We start from the raw sequence: 15,652 nt of genomic DNA, 5'->3' as shown, positions 1-15,652 counted from the left end.
GAGAGAGAGAGAGAGATATTTAAAACAAATTTAGATCCCTTAGAGTCCAAACACTATTAATCAATAATAAAACCACAATTAATGCCACCCTGCTCCTGATATCTTTGCAAATAACTTGGAAAATCTGAGATATGCAAGTAGATTTTATGAGTCATGCCAGGAAGTCAAACTTTACTCTTTTTATTTAAATTTTTGTTTCAAATACTAACTTTTGAAGACCACATGCTTCTTTTATAAACATGGAAGCATCACATTGCACTGTAACTGGCTCATGACTACCATGTATTATCAAGTAATATTTAGATATATTTCTTCCTATTATAATGTAAAGAGTTGTCATTTCCTCACTTGAAGGTCCATACCTTGCTGGCAGAATCTTCATAGATAATATCAACCTTTGTTCATAAAATTGTTATTTCTAATGCTAACATAATACCTAGTTTAAAAATTCCCGATTAAAATTCTTTTATTATTCTATGTTCTTTGAAATCAACCAGTGCTATATCCCATCCCAGCTCCTAATGTGATTTCAGGATCAGGAAGCAAACACAGTACACTCACTCACAGGGAATACAATCAACAGAACTTGATTATAAATATTTTATTTTAAGAAAAGAAAATGCTCAACTGTGTATGGTGGCATACATGTTCTCCCATTTAAGCCCTCTTGAGTTGGAGTCAAGATAATGAGAAATAGTTCAAGGCTATCCTCAGCAACAGAAATGGAAAAAAAATTCTCCAAAACCTAAACCACAATGTCAAAGGAAACTCATGGAATGATATGGGGCTCACTCCAAGAATGTTTCTGGACACCTACTGTCCATTAGAGGAGTAGTTACCACTGTACTGTCCATTTGAGACTAAAGATGCTCATAAAGACAGCTACACTGAGGGTCTGAGAGGAGGGAAGTGCAGAAATCCTCTAACAGAAGATTCAAGAGACACTCCTATGAAATACTCCTAAAGAGAAACTCAACTTCAGTGTTTAGTAACAATTGAACTGGAATTACCAAGAATACAGAGACCTGAGGAATCTCAAGAAAAGGAACTGGCATGTCTGAGCAGTGTGTGTAAACAGCCACCGTTAGACAAGTAAATTTCCCGTATAAATTCTATCCTAGAATTAATTTCGAATTCTTCACAACTGTTCTGGGGAGAGATGAAGCTACACAGATTCAAAGTATGTAATGTCCTGATGCTCTTAATACTTCAGTGGTGTCACATTGCCCTGAAAGTAATTTAATAAATTAGTCTCCAATGACTGGATTTTAATTTCATTTACTGTTTGCTTTGAATGCACAGTTCTGTAAAAATTTGAGGGAAAACTTAACGTTCTTTTCATGTAGAGCTATGAGGAAGGAGGTGTTAGGCATGGTGTGTGTTTTGCAGATGACATATCAGCAAATTATACTTATGTTAGCATAAAGATAACAGTAGTTGAGTCATTATCTATAGATTATATTTTAGTGTTTCCACATTGCTGAATTCATTAAAAGATGTACACACATGTAAAACTTTTAGTCAGTCATTGTAGCACACAGAAATAATCTAGTTAGGAACAACTATTAAAGTTATGATTTGTTTAGATTAAGAATTCTTCTAAGGGACTCAACAGAGAGAGAGAGATAGCTGACAGGTGCCCAGTACTCTTTCCGAAGATCTCAAGCTAGTTGCCAGCAACCTCATGGTGAGATGGGGCAGCAGGATGTTTGGCAAGACTAAGGAGATTGTAAAAGCTCACACAAACACCTATAATTTCAACTCCAAATGATCTGAACCCCAGTTGCTCTCAAGTACCTGCAAGCTGCAAACTTCCTGGCAAACAAACACACACACACACACACACACACACACACACACACACACACACACACACACACCAAAGAGAATGTAAAGAAAACAGTAAGAGAGCAGACATGGACACCAGACTACTCCTGTTCATAACCTTTAGCAAACCTCTGCAGTAGGATTCCAGAATGTGGAATACAGTACAAAGTGCACTGTTGTCATGTTAATGCCCCTGTGATGCCAAGGGAACTCAACATGAAAGTTCAACAGCAATAATACTAGAAATGCCCCAGAGAAAGCCGCATCTGCAAATCTTGCTAAATGCAAAACATACTTTTGCCTGAATATGGTGTTTCTTGTTTCTCTAAAAAAACTGATGTTACTCACTTCTCATTGGTCTTTTGTTTCTTAGCAGAATGCAATTGTGCAGCATATCTTGCTATGTACACAAACAATGACAACAATAACAACAATAATAATAGATTTAGAAATGCATTTCAACTAGGTTTTGCTTTAATGGAATTTCTCCTAAGGACTATTCATGACATCTGTAGAAACTCAGCTCTTTCCAGAGAAAGTGACTGTTTTCTTCCAGTCTAACATATGTAACAATGGTCGAGGAATATGACTTACAGTTGGTGTAAATAATGTGTTCCATCTTGAAAGAATTTATGGGAATGTTTATATTCACACACAAGTCATAAAACAAGAAGTTTACCGAACTCTTTAGTAAACCAATTACATTGGTGGTTTAAGACAGAGTACAAGTTTTCAAATGCATTGTGTGGTAACACACCCAGCTTATAACTTGGTGGAAACAACACACATGTTAATACATGCTTAGAGTTTTATTAGACAGTAGAACAGATATTAAGTCAGACACAGAGTTGCTCATTGATAGTTATTAAGAAAACTACAAATACTTCAAGACAATTTGGCTCTGTATCTGCAACATTCCAGTTCTTCATGATCATAACGTTGTGACCGGATTTATAGAATGCTACGGCTATATTTTCCTGGAAATACAGTTCACAGAGCCACTTGCAAAATTACAGTGTAGGTCTACACATTTATTTTGAAAAATAAAGAAGACTTATTATTGTTGGCCTAATGAATTCCATTTCAGCAATGGAATGTTGGATTTTCCTTGTTAAAATAAATGTTGGTAAAATACAGAATAAGCAGAGAAATTACTTATATGATGCTTTAAGCTAGCTTTTATAACTCCCTGAATTAGCAAAATTGTATTATGTGAATCAAGTTTTGTGCATATACTTCTGAGTCTTTAAAAGAGAAGTCAACCCAAGACCAGTAATCATTTTCAAAATAATTCCTACAAAATGCTGTGCCATCTACATATATATATATGTATATATATATATATGCACACATATATATGCATATGTATATATATATCTGTATATATATATACAGATATATATATACACACACATATATAGCTTTGAAGCATTAGCAGCATGCTTTCCTAGGCTCCCACTGAATCTGGTGGCCATTTCTTTTAGCCAAGCTTCTTTTGGCACAGAATTTTGAGTATTTTGCTATTTTAAAGTATATGCTTTAATGATTCCTATAGAAACTTGTCATTGAGACAGTTTCGATATTACTACTTGGCAGACATACTCAAAACTTGTTCACATATATGATGGCAGTCTCTCATAACATTGTCTTGCCTACTGATATCAACTAGTTTATTTAACTATACCCAATTATAACTTCACAGTGACAACATCTCCTAATCCATTTTGGATATAGAGTTATATAAGAAAGTGGAGTCTCAGCCTGGCGGTGGTGGCACACGCCTTTAATCCCAGCACTTGGGAGGCAGAGGCAGGTGGATTTCTGAGTTTGAGGCCAGCCTGGTCTACAGAGTGAGTTCCAAGACAGCTAGGGCTATACAGAGAAACCCTGTCTTGAAAAACCAAAAAAAAAAAAAAAAAAAAAAAAAAAAAAAGAAAGTGGAGTCTCTGTAAGGGAATTGGACCAGGAGGTCTCTCCCTTCTTGCATGGTTATGCCTTCACCCAGGATTAGGCTGTAATTTGAAATAAAAAATCTCCAGGCTGCTCCTTCAATTCAGTATAAATGATTCCTGTAAGAGAGTAAAAGGGCTTAACCTCCTCCTTTTATATTGAAGCTTAACACCATATTTTCTCTTCTATATATATTCATTAACATTCATAATTCTAAATACAAATCAGGGAATCAATCAACCCCTTTCTGCTCTCAGATTTTATCATTAATGATGAAACAAACAGAAGCATGCCCCAGTAAATTTCTGTCCAAACAAAATTATTCAGTCTGTGTTATTCTACTACATCAACTCAAAAAGAAACAGGACAACAAAAAGGAGGGGCATTGAGACAACAGAAGACTGCAAGAGAGAAGTGACATTCCTCTGAATTTGATGATTTTAATACCTCAGGCTTGTCTAGAAATGGCCCTTAGATTCACAGTGACTGGGAGTGCATGCAGCTAACACTACAGACCTATTTATTAAAAAAAATAAAGGATGTTTTTTCTCCATAGCTGGCTGGCACATCTAGTTTTCTGAAATGATTATTGATGTTGGGGTGTCTTGACTTTTAAAACTCAGAAAAGTCACACAGACTCTGGTTCAAATGATAGAAGTGATTTTGCTGATTCCAGTAAATTATATTAAAATAGTCAGTTATAATAATTGGCTTTAGGTCTATCATTCCACTTGACTTATTATGGATAAAATATAGACATAATTATAGCAATGATTCATGTATCACAGTTATACAGCTAGAATTGTAGATCATTCATTTTAATGTTTTGTACTGTATATCTTAATTCCTGTATTTATATCATCATATTTTGTCTCTTACAATTAACTTTGAGCATTCTCGCAAATTTTAAATGGCTCATTATGACACATATGCACAATGCAGTATTTAAACTGATAATTGACCCACTATTGACTACTTCTTGAAAAGAATACCTTGATATAGATTTGAAAATAATTGCTTTGGGCTTTTGGTACAAAGTAGCTAAATGAAATGTCTAACCATTCATTGAAATAAATAAGTGAAATGTTGGAGTAACTTCTGAAATTAACTAACACAAAGTGACATATTAGCATTTAAACTGGATCTTAAAAGGCATCAGAACTCTGCAGAATAGATATATGAAGATGGTTACTTTCATGACTCTGTGGATATCAGAGTTATCCACATATTTATACTTTAAAAATTATGTGCATAGATATGCATTTCATTAAAGTAGGCAATACAAACCACCGTATGGTAACAAATGAATGCTATTAATTCTGTAACTTTCCATTGACAATTTGACAAATTCTTAAAAGTTCATTTGTAAGTTCTACAGTTAAAAATTCTACAGGCAAAGCCTGTAAGCACTTGGGTAAACTCCTTAATATACTAGTACTTCATTTAACTTACTATGTAAATTCTCGAATTTGGAGTAAATGAAAAATATGCAACATTGTCTTATTTTGACATCATCAGTGAAACTGTTCTGTGATTTTGATCTTTGTCTACTTACTATGTGTGTTTACATTCACAAATATACAGGAACTAAGATAGGAGGCATTGTTCATCTGGATCATGCCTAAGGTTCAATTTCTATTGGACTGTCTTGATTATGATTTGTGGTCAATTGAAGTCAGCACCTATGTATAGGCTTCCTTTAACCTTACTGAATGGAAGTGCCAATCACAGGGAATTTTATGACAACAAAGAGTGACGAGGAGAGAAAATGAATGACCTGTAGGCTAACAAAGACACTTTAAGGACCTCTAGAAAGGAATTTTGAATCTTCTATAATTCACATACGAAGGATGAGTGATTCCATCCAGATTCACAACAAGCTCTGAGAAACAGAAGAACATAGTGTCTGAATCTCATCTCTATTTTGTAGTTAAAATAATTTTCCATGTTAATAGCAATGTATTTTGTGTCACAGCAAGAAAACTCTTTCTTGAAGTATTCTTAAAAATGTTGATTTTAATTTTTAATACTTTCTGAGTATTTCCTGCATGGATATGTTGGCATGGGCAAATATATTTAGGAAAGAGGCTAGAACAAGGCAGCATATTGCTTTGAACTGGAGTTTATGTGAATATGAGCCACAATGTGGGTGCTGGGAACAAAATCTGGGTTCTCTGAAATATCAGCAAAAGCAATTTATCACTGAACCACCTCTCCACTCTTAAAAACAAGAACTTATAATACATTTCTTAGATTTCAATTTGAAACTAGAAAATAAGAAAATAATAAAGGCATTATTTATTAAAACAGTATTTGACTTTTATTGTTTTTGTGCGAGGCAGTTTGTGTTATTTTTTGTTGTTGTTGTTGTTTTGAGAAAGGTTTTACTATGTTTCTAAACCTGTCCGGGAAGTCATTACCTTCTTCCCTCAGACCATGTAGAAGTCGAATTATAAACCACAGTTACATAAGAATTCTAATCTCTTTTTCCCTTTCCCTCTGTGAAATAGTAATCAGTCTACTGAGAAGTGGGGAGAGAGAGAAGGAGAATGGAGGAAGCAATAGAATCAAAGTACAAATACATTGAATACGTAGTGTGAGTGAATAGGATGGAAACCACTATATTGTACAAACAACAGATGCAAATAATAAAAATTTTGTTTGGAGGGTAGATTGCTTAAACAATCAAGAAGAAGCTTGGGTTCTTGCACGCATGGGAATTCTTTTCATTTCTAGCCACATTGCTGGGGAAGCACTATATGCAGATCTCTGTAGTTCACCGAGTTATATTATTTAGCTCCAGGTTCAAGAAGAGAAAAACTGTATTTTAAAGAAAGGCAAAAACCAGCAGAGTGATAAGAAAAAACAAGTGTCAACTTAATGCTTCCATAATAATGGACACAGATATTCACATGCATTCATGCAAATGTGAATATACTGCCACAAACATATATAGCCAACATACACACAAATGCTCTTTCTTTGTGTCTCTGCTCCTCTCTCCCTCTCTCTTATTCTATCTCTAATTCTCTCTTGCTCCCTCTCTCTACGTCAAAAAGTAAAAAAGGAAGGATAGGAATGAATAAAAGCAGTCTCTTATCAGAAATTCTGTATGCTATCCCTTCTCAAATAAATAGTTAATTCTATACAAATGTTATTAACAGAGGTCATTTATGTATGCCATATTATATAATTCATTCATTTGTTCTTGCATGTCTAGGTTTACTACAGGATTTTCATTTTGGGTGAATAGATATAGTTTTCAATTTGTTCTATATTTTCCAGAAAATTGATAGTGCTTCTATTGTGTTGATCTAATCAAAAACTAGAAAAGGAAATTATGACAAAAGTTTTCATAAGTATGTTTTTTTAATTTTGAGGTTATGATAAATTACCACACCAAACTAATACAAATGCTATGAGATTAAACACTCAATTATTTCTTTATACTTTAATTGGAAATAAAATGTTATCAATTCAATGGGCACTAGATAAATGAATTACTAAAATATATTGCAAAAGAAATTAACATGACCAAGCTATAAACTCCAACACAATAAGAATCATGAATAAAGAAATAACTGTCATACAGAAATTGTTAGCTATTTAAGGATCATTTGGCTACAAGCACAAATATTTCATCTTTCATTGGATTTTCACAAACCTCTCAAGTTTCCATTTTTGTTTCAATCTCACTTTCTAAAGGAGGTACACATTTTGATAAAGCTCTATAATATTTACATATGTCAATGTAAGGTAGAGGGAGCAAGGGTTTATAAACATATATGCTATAAATTTATTTATAATTATCAACATTTATAAGAATAGCATAACATAACAAAAATAATAAGGGAGGAGATCCTTGGTTTATTGTAATGACTTCATACATTGATTTATTTTTATTTATTAAGTAGCTGTTTTGAACAAGGTAAAGGAAGAAGCAAGAGAGTAGAGTGAGCAAGAAGGAGAAAGAGAGAGGTGAGGCAGAGTGAGAGAAGGAGAGAGACAGACAGAAAGACACAGGACCGTGCATCAGTATATATGTACATGTATCACAGAATGAATGTGTAAGTAGAGAACATAAATGAGAGTTGATCTTGCCTTTCCCATGATATTTGTGCTTTAAACTCAGTCAAGTTTATAAAGAGATGGTTTTACTCTCTCGGCCATCTAGAAAACATGAAACCTTTTTTTTTCTTTTTATTTATTTATTTATTATCATAAAAGTTGTTTGATATAAAACAACAGTCAATTTAACAGCCTTATGTAGATGCTCATCTACAGCAATAGTGAAAATACATTTTTCTCAATATAAATTTTAAATAACTCCAAACACATTAGCTGTATACTTAAATATAATACATCACTACTAGTATTTTCTTAAGTGAACATGAATATATAAAGTCTTTTTGTTTGTTTTGTATTTAGTAGAGTTTAAAATATTGGCTCTTATTATGGTACAAGCCCAAATTAAGAACAAATTTTAGACATTGGGTTTCATTGTAATAAGTCTGTATTTCAATGACCCTCAGGTCACCAAAGGATTTTACTTCCATCGTAGCTAAACTGAGAGTTGATAGTTCTACTGCACCAAGAAATGAATTGTAGGCTCACTTTTTGGATACAGACTTCATACTATGGTCAAAGCTATTTGACTTGAGTGAGTGACTTCATTCTCAGCCCACAGAGAACAGGTTACATTCATTTAAGAAATGGTGTATGTATTAAGATGGTCTATCCATAAAGTCATTCACCAACTGTTTCAATGAACAATGGTTCTGTTTGGAGGTGGCAAAGACATTAGGTGAGGGTAAGAATTTGGTTCATTAGCTGTGATAATTTGGAAAAGCATTCATCTCAGAGAAAGAGTAACTTATGAAGTCTTCTTCTTCAAACTTGATACAAGAGTTACAAATGTCAAGCAAAGCATTCAGTCTCACTTTTTTGTTCTCTTACAAGCCACATCCCTAGTTAATCATCTATGTGTCTTTTGGGTATATAAATACTTTTGAAATATATAGGCTGTTCTGAAAACCATAGTATAGTGCAAAAACATGAAATAAACAATACTACTTATAGAGATGCTGATATAGGAGAAGCAAGATTTCAAGACCCTTATGTTGTACACAGAAAGACACTGTCACAAACAAGCTGACAGTGTATATAGATTGTCCATTGTTGGACCTATTTCTCCAATTACCAAATTAGAGAGATCATTGAATGACAATCAACAAATTTCTAATTCCTCATATTATTGGATTTCAATCAATTAGAATATGTTGGTAATATTAATTTTCAAATTAATATATTAAGGAAAAGTAAATATCACTTCCTTTTGTTTTTGTTGTAAGAGGTTGAATTAGGTTTGTGTGGATTTGTTGAAAGATTACCTTCTTGCTTCTCCTAAGGTGTAGTTTTGCTCCTTATGTTGATGTTTTTGTCTATTATCCTTTGTAGGGCTGGATTTGTGGAAAGATATTGTGTAAATTTTGTTTTGTCATTGAATATCTTGTTTTCTTCATCTAGAAATTAATTGAGAGTTTTGCTGGGTATAGTAGTCTGGGCTGGTATTTGTGTTCTTGTAAGGTCTGTATGACATCTGCCCAGGATATTCTAGTTTTCATAGTCTCTGGTGAGAAATCTGCCATAATTCTGATAGGCCTGCCTTTATATGTTACTTGCCTTTTTTCACTTGCTGCTTTTAAAATTCTTTCTTTGTTTAGTGCATTTGGTGATTTGATTATTATGTGATGGGAGGAATTTCTTTTCTGGTCCAGTCTATTTGTAGTTCTGTAGGCTTCTTGTATGTTCATGGGCATCTCTTTCTTTAGGTTAGGGAAGTTTTCTTCTATAATTTTGTTGAAGATATTTGCTGGCCCATTACATTGGGAATCTTCACACTCTTCTATACCTATTATCCTTAGGTTTAGTCTTCTCATTGTGTCCTGGATTTCCTGGATGTTTTGGGTTAGGAGCTTTTTGCTTTTTGCATTTTCTTTGTCTCTTGTGTCAATGTTTTCTAAGGTGTGTTCTGCCCCTGAGATTCTCTCTTCTGTCTCTTGCATTCTGATGGTGATGCTTGTATCTATGGCTCCTGATTTCTTTCCTTGTATCTCCAGGGTTCTCTCTCTTTCTGATTTCTTTATTGTTTCTATTTCCATTTTTAGATTCTGGATGGTTTTGCTTATTTCCTTCACCTGTTTGATTGTGTTTTCCTATAGTTCTTTAAGGGATTTTTGTGTTTCCTCTTTAAGAGCTTCTAACTCTTTACCTGTGTTTTCCTGTATTTCTTTGAGGGTGCTATTTCTTAAGGTCCTGTATCACCATCCTGATTAGTGACTTTATATCTGAATCTTGCTTTTCCGGTGTGATGGTGTGCTCAGGACTTGTTATGGTGGGAGAATTGGATTCTGATGATGACAAGTGACCTTGGTTTGTGTTGTTTATTTTCTTATGCTTGCCCCCCACCATCTGGTTAACTCTAGTGCTACCTGCCCTTGCTAAATCTGACTGGAGCCTATCCTTCCTGTGATCCTGGTTGTATCAGAACTCCTCAGAGTCAAGCTGTCTCTGTGATCCTGTGATTCTGGGATCCTGGGATCTTGGAATTGTTAGATCACCTAGGAGTGTGGCTCTCTCCGTGTGTTGTGGGACTGGCTGCAGAGCTTGTGCCCAAGGTCTGCTCAGAACACTAACCCAGACAGACTGGAAGAAACTGGAGTCACTGGGCTGGTGGAGTTCCTGTGTGCCTGGTCCCGCTGGTCCCAGTTACTTCAAGTGTTGGGAAAGATGTTGGTTCCTGCTTACCTCTGATCCTGGGTGTGTCAGAGTGCCTGGGAGTGGAGCTTCCTCTGGGTGTTGTGGGACTGGCTGCGGAGCTTGTGCCCAAGGTCTGCTCTGGACCCCAGCCTAGACAGACTGGAAGGAACCCAAGTCACTGGGCTGGGGGAGTTCCTTTTTTTCTTTTTAAATTGATTCCATAAATACAAAAATCTAGAGCAATGCATCCATTTAAAATTCATTTGCTCTATTGTGGAAAGAATGCCCAATATTTTAAATTCCAATTGGACTGACTTGAGCTAGGTACTTGTCTCTAAGAATAATGCAGCAATACTCCTAAATGTTTGGCAAGAGTGTTGGCATTAACTTGTCCATGCAACCCACACTGCAGTATAATTATGTTCGAAGACTTTTTAAAAGTACTTATGTGTACTTAGTTATTCTTCAGATTGTGTCACTAAGAGATGTACAAACACAATTCTATGATACAGAAGAGAATATTACACAGCACATCTCCAGTTCGGATGTGTTTTGCTCTCATCTAAGCCCTGGCATATTGTTGTTGTCAGAAAACTTCATAACCTAACAATAACCTCTTGCTATCCTTTATGTAGTCTTGTCCAGATAAATTGTCTTGCTGCACAGCTGAACAAGATTGATGACAAAGCAAACTGCCAGTGCAGAGCATAAGAGAATATACCCCTTCAGTGAACTTTGCAACATTCCAAATCACTACCTTGGGCTGGGATGGATGTAGTCCCTCAAGGATTTTGATTTACAGCCTGTGAAATGTTGAAGAAACGACTCCACACATGAAAGAATATCTTTAAGAAATGGAGCAATAAACCTTTTCTTCTAAATATAGTTCATGAGGCTGTTTATTAGTAGGAACAGAGTTGGCTCAAATTTTTAGATGAGACATTAACAAAGGATGCTGGGGGAGAGGAAGTCTGCTTTCTTAAGGAAATGAAACTCCTGAAAGACTACCTATCCCTAGTTCATGGCCCCAAACCTATGAACATACTAGCAGCAATAAATGAACTGTGTCTATTTAGAAAAAAAATCAGAGGAATCTTTAGAGAGATTCAAAAGTTAAAAATACATGTTGCACTTAGAGAGGACCCAAGATCATATTCCACCACATACCTAAAGACTCACAGATCCATGTTACCAGATGTCCTCTTCTGTACCCCATGAACAATAAGAATGCATGTGGCTCACATGCTTTTAGACATCCAAACACTCATATACATAAAAGAAACATTAATAAATCTTACAAATGCTCAGAAAAAAATGAGATACAGAGAAGTTTTCAAGTGAAGAGAAGAGAAATTATGCTTACATAGTATCTATTTAAATTGAAATATAACATTTTAAGTACAATATGTATACACACATATATTCATTTACTTGCATTTATTATATATCTGTGCACTAAGTACATGCCCCAAACTCATTACAATGAAAAATGCAAAAAGATATCAGATATCCTGGGACCAGAGATACAGATGGTTGTAAGCCACGATTGAGGGGTGTGGGATAAAACACAGATCTTCTTTAAGAGCATTCAGTACTCTTTCAATGGCTGATCCATTTCTCCAGGCCAATTTAATTTCTTCAATAATACTTTCTTTGTTAACTTCATACATGAGCATCCTATCTATACACCCTTTCCTCCCCCTTCAACTCATCACTTGTTCTCATTCTCCCTCCTAAATTTCTATCTCTTACTTATTATTTTTGCATATGTATAAATATGTGTGCATGTATCTATATGCATACATGTGTGCATACATCCAGGAAGAGATGATAAAGAGATTGTAAGAACCAGAGGCCCAAGACACCTGCTTGTAGATAGGGTCCTTTGGCAATACAGTTGCCAAAGTACAACTGCCTTAATGACATTACCAACTCATATGCCAATATGGACATGGGAAATTTCACAAGTCCCACCCCTAGATGAAGATGGTAAATGGCTGAAAGAACTTCCTTGGCTTGTCCAATTATAACTGGACAAGCTGAACATTGAGCATACAAAAAGCTTAAATAGATTCAGTAGGTTTTACTGTGATTAAAAAAAAAAACAAGCAAAAACAAAAACAAAACAAAACAAAAAAAAACAATGTTTGAGAATATGACATACTATCACCATACTGGTCATAGAACTTGGTTATTTTTAATAAAGGAAATTGGTTCCACGTGCTGAAATGTCTTATAAACCAGAGTCTCCATTATGGAATTCTTTCTTATAACCGTCTGAGGTTAAGTTTAATTCCAGCTCAGTTATTTAAGTGGGTTGTCACCTGCTTTGCTTAAGAAAGTATTTTCAATAAGTTTTAGTTATGATCTTCATCATTAAAAGTCTGTGACACATGAAGGACAGATAGTATTGTTTTTCTTTTATTCAGTTTTTAGTTGGTGGACATAAAGTTGATAAGATGCAACTTTGTGTTTTGTCAAATTTTGGAGGCTCAAAATAACTGAGTCTGTAATTGCTGCTTCCTCATCATCCTCACTTCTTTGCTTATGAAGATGCAGACATAGGAGATGAGAAAGGAAGAGGGACCAGCAAACTTTAGTGCTGATTGCAAACATAATGCGGTCATAATGCAGTCTATATGCATTGAACATCTTTACATAGGAAGAATTTGCCATGAGAAATGAGCTTGTCAGTGGCAAAAAAGAGAGCATTCACTTTTTTCAATGTCCTTGTCCAACTAGCAGTTAAGAACAGTCTTGATTTTGACTGCTATAGCTGATTGCCATATTTCTGAACTGCTTAAACAGCACTTCTTGGCTTCATGGTAGAGAGGCTGCAAAGTCCATGAAGGAACCGGAATGATTTTGCTGTTGAGGGCAAACTTCCCATTTCTAGCTTCCAGATAGTACTTCTAAATAGCTAGTACATTGGGCTTGTAGTCTCCAGTGTGTCAATTTTGGAGAGATATTTACACTTTAGAGGACATATCTACATATTTATCAATCAGATAATTAAATATAACCTTAACTGAACAAATGAATCAAGGCCTGTATTATTGTTTTTTCTTTACAATTAAAAAACAATGTTTTTTATTTTATCAACAATTTTATGATTTGAAATGTCTTTATATTTTCTTAAAACAACAAACTTTAAAGTATAGATAAAATCTTTTTATTTCCATAGACCTATCAAAGGATTCTATGGTTAACAATGAGGCAATATAATTTGCCAGTAGTGTATAGAATCCCATTGATATAACTCATTAGGAACTAAGCACCAGTCTAGTCTTCAGTGTTGCAGGAAAGCTGCCAACTGAGATGAACAGTGGAACAGCAATATGTAAGAACATACTGCTCATAGAAAAGAGGGTAATCCACAATACCCTTATATTGGTGACCTTAGCCATAAGGTGTTAGTATATTGTTTGAATGTGATAAAGTATAAGATATATAATCAATTTATATGAATATTTGATTATATGATCAGTATGTCAGTATTTATTCAGATTTTGAAGTAAAGTTTTCCAATCATACCCATTTTTAGAAAGAAAAAAAACATATCTTCAACTGCAATTGCTGATTGACATAAGTTCTCTCTACCTCACAACCTCAACTGCCTCCTAAGAGGCCTGCTCCAACCCAGGACACACATCTGAGTATGCATTGTTGGGACTCCAGCAAGGCCAGCAGCTGGGAGCTCTACCCAGCCTTATCACATAACATTTGTAATCCAAGAGACAGGGAGAAAGAGATAAAACTGTCTTGAACTCAACTGCCAAGCAGCATAGCACAAAGGTAAGCTGAAGATTTGAGTAACAGTCTGTATCTCAGAATATAAGCTAGTGAGTGATTATTTCAGAATGGTTACCTTTTATTTGTTTATTTTTATAAATTTATAATAAATAAGAGTGAGGCTTTGACTGAGTCTTAAGTATAATGCATTGTATTTTCATTTTGAAAATTTCATATACAATATCAGTTACTCATATCCATTACCTACTATTCCCTATGATTTTTTTTCTTCCAATATATCCATGACCCAATTTAACTCCAATTCTCTTGCCATTTTAAAAATAACCAACAGAGGCTAATTAGTGCTCCCAATTCAGCCATATATATAGGGTCATCAACAGAAGCAAGATTTTTTTCCCTTTAAAAATATGTTCCCCAGAATATGTTTATTAGGATGTAGAGTTACTGGGTAATACAAACAGTTTTAACATATGTAACATACTTGCTAAGTGAGGAAAGAAAAGTGACTCACAGGTAAGTTGTAATTAAAATAGAAGCAGAGGCCTTTTAATCACTGGATACCTTAGAATTAAGAATGATGTCCATGTAGTGGAAAATGATTCACTTCATTAGACTTCAGAGTCAAAATATCCTGAACAGAATCATAGAGAGTGAGGGCAAAAGATCAGAATCTATAATAACAACCCAGTGAACTTTGCTTTTGGCTACATTACTGTTGTCAAAATCAGTTTGTTCTTATGGCATGTTGCTAATGATGTAAATATTATAAAGGTAAAGTTTATTACAAAGGTTTTCAAACAATCTGATGATAAAATTACAGCTAAAAAATGTTCAAACACCACACAATCTGAGTGCCACTTCATGATACTCACTGTATGAGCGAGTTTCCTTTTGTTACATATATTTATGCTTAAGAATTTACAGATGTTATTTCACTGAAACCTAAAACAAAGAGACAATTGTCTGCTATACAATTGTCTGCTGAATGTTTCGGTTGACATTCAGCTTCTTATCATTTGCTAGGGAACTGAGAGACAGATCTGGTGTGTCTGTTGAAATTCTAGTCACTCAAAACAATTGTTCTAGAATGCTCACAGAATATTACAGGTCTAGCTTAAAATCATCAGGGGCATGTTGGCTAGAACTTTCTTAGAAGAATGCTTCTTATTCTTACAGGGAATATAGGCAATTGAGTGTTGGTTTTCCCTTCATGATCAATGGGGAGAAAGGTCTGACAGATGATTCCTGTCATCTGTTTACAAGGGAAGCTAGGTTCTGTGTATACTGCCAGCATATGCAGCATCAGACAGCCAGGCAAGAGAGAAAAAGAGAGAGAGAGAGAGAGAGAGAGAGAGAGAGAAAG

At 34.8% G+C, this 15,652-nt stretch overlaps 1 protein-coding gene across 20 annotated transcripts in view; it reads right to left on the bottom strand.

The window, feature by feature from the left end:
- The window catches only part of Cdh18 (cadherin 18), a 904,392-nt gene that overhangs the window by 489,454 nt on the left and 399,286 nt on the right, over nt 1–15,652 (bottom strand). Inside the window, exon 1 of one of the 20 annotated variants that reach the window (XM_031359917.1) lies at nt 14,801–14,849. The exons of the other annotated variants lie outside the window; for them this stretch is intronic. The gene's annotated coding sequence lies outside the window, so the exon portion shown is untranslated. Of the gene's footprint in view, nt 1–14,800; nt 14,850–15,652 lie in introns of those variants that run through there. 20 annotated transcript variants of the gene reach the window in all.

The sequence above is a fragment of the Mastomys coucha genome, unplaced genomic scaffold (genome assembly GCF_008632895.1).
Source record: "Mastomys coucha isolate ucsf_1 unplaced genomic scaffold, UCSF_Mcou_1 pScaffold8, whole genome shotgun sequence".
In the NCBI taxonomy this organism is placed as follows: domain Eukaryota; kingdom Metazoa; phylum Chordata; class Mammalia; order Rodentia; family Muridae; genus Mastomys; species Mastomys coucha.
This window is presented reverse-complemented; position numbering and strand designations above follow the sequence as displayed.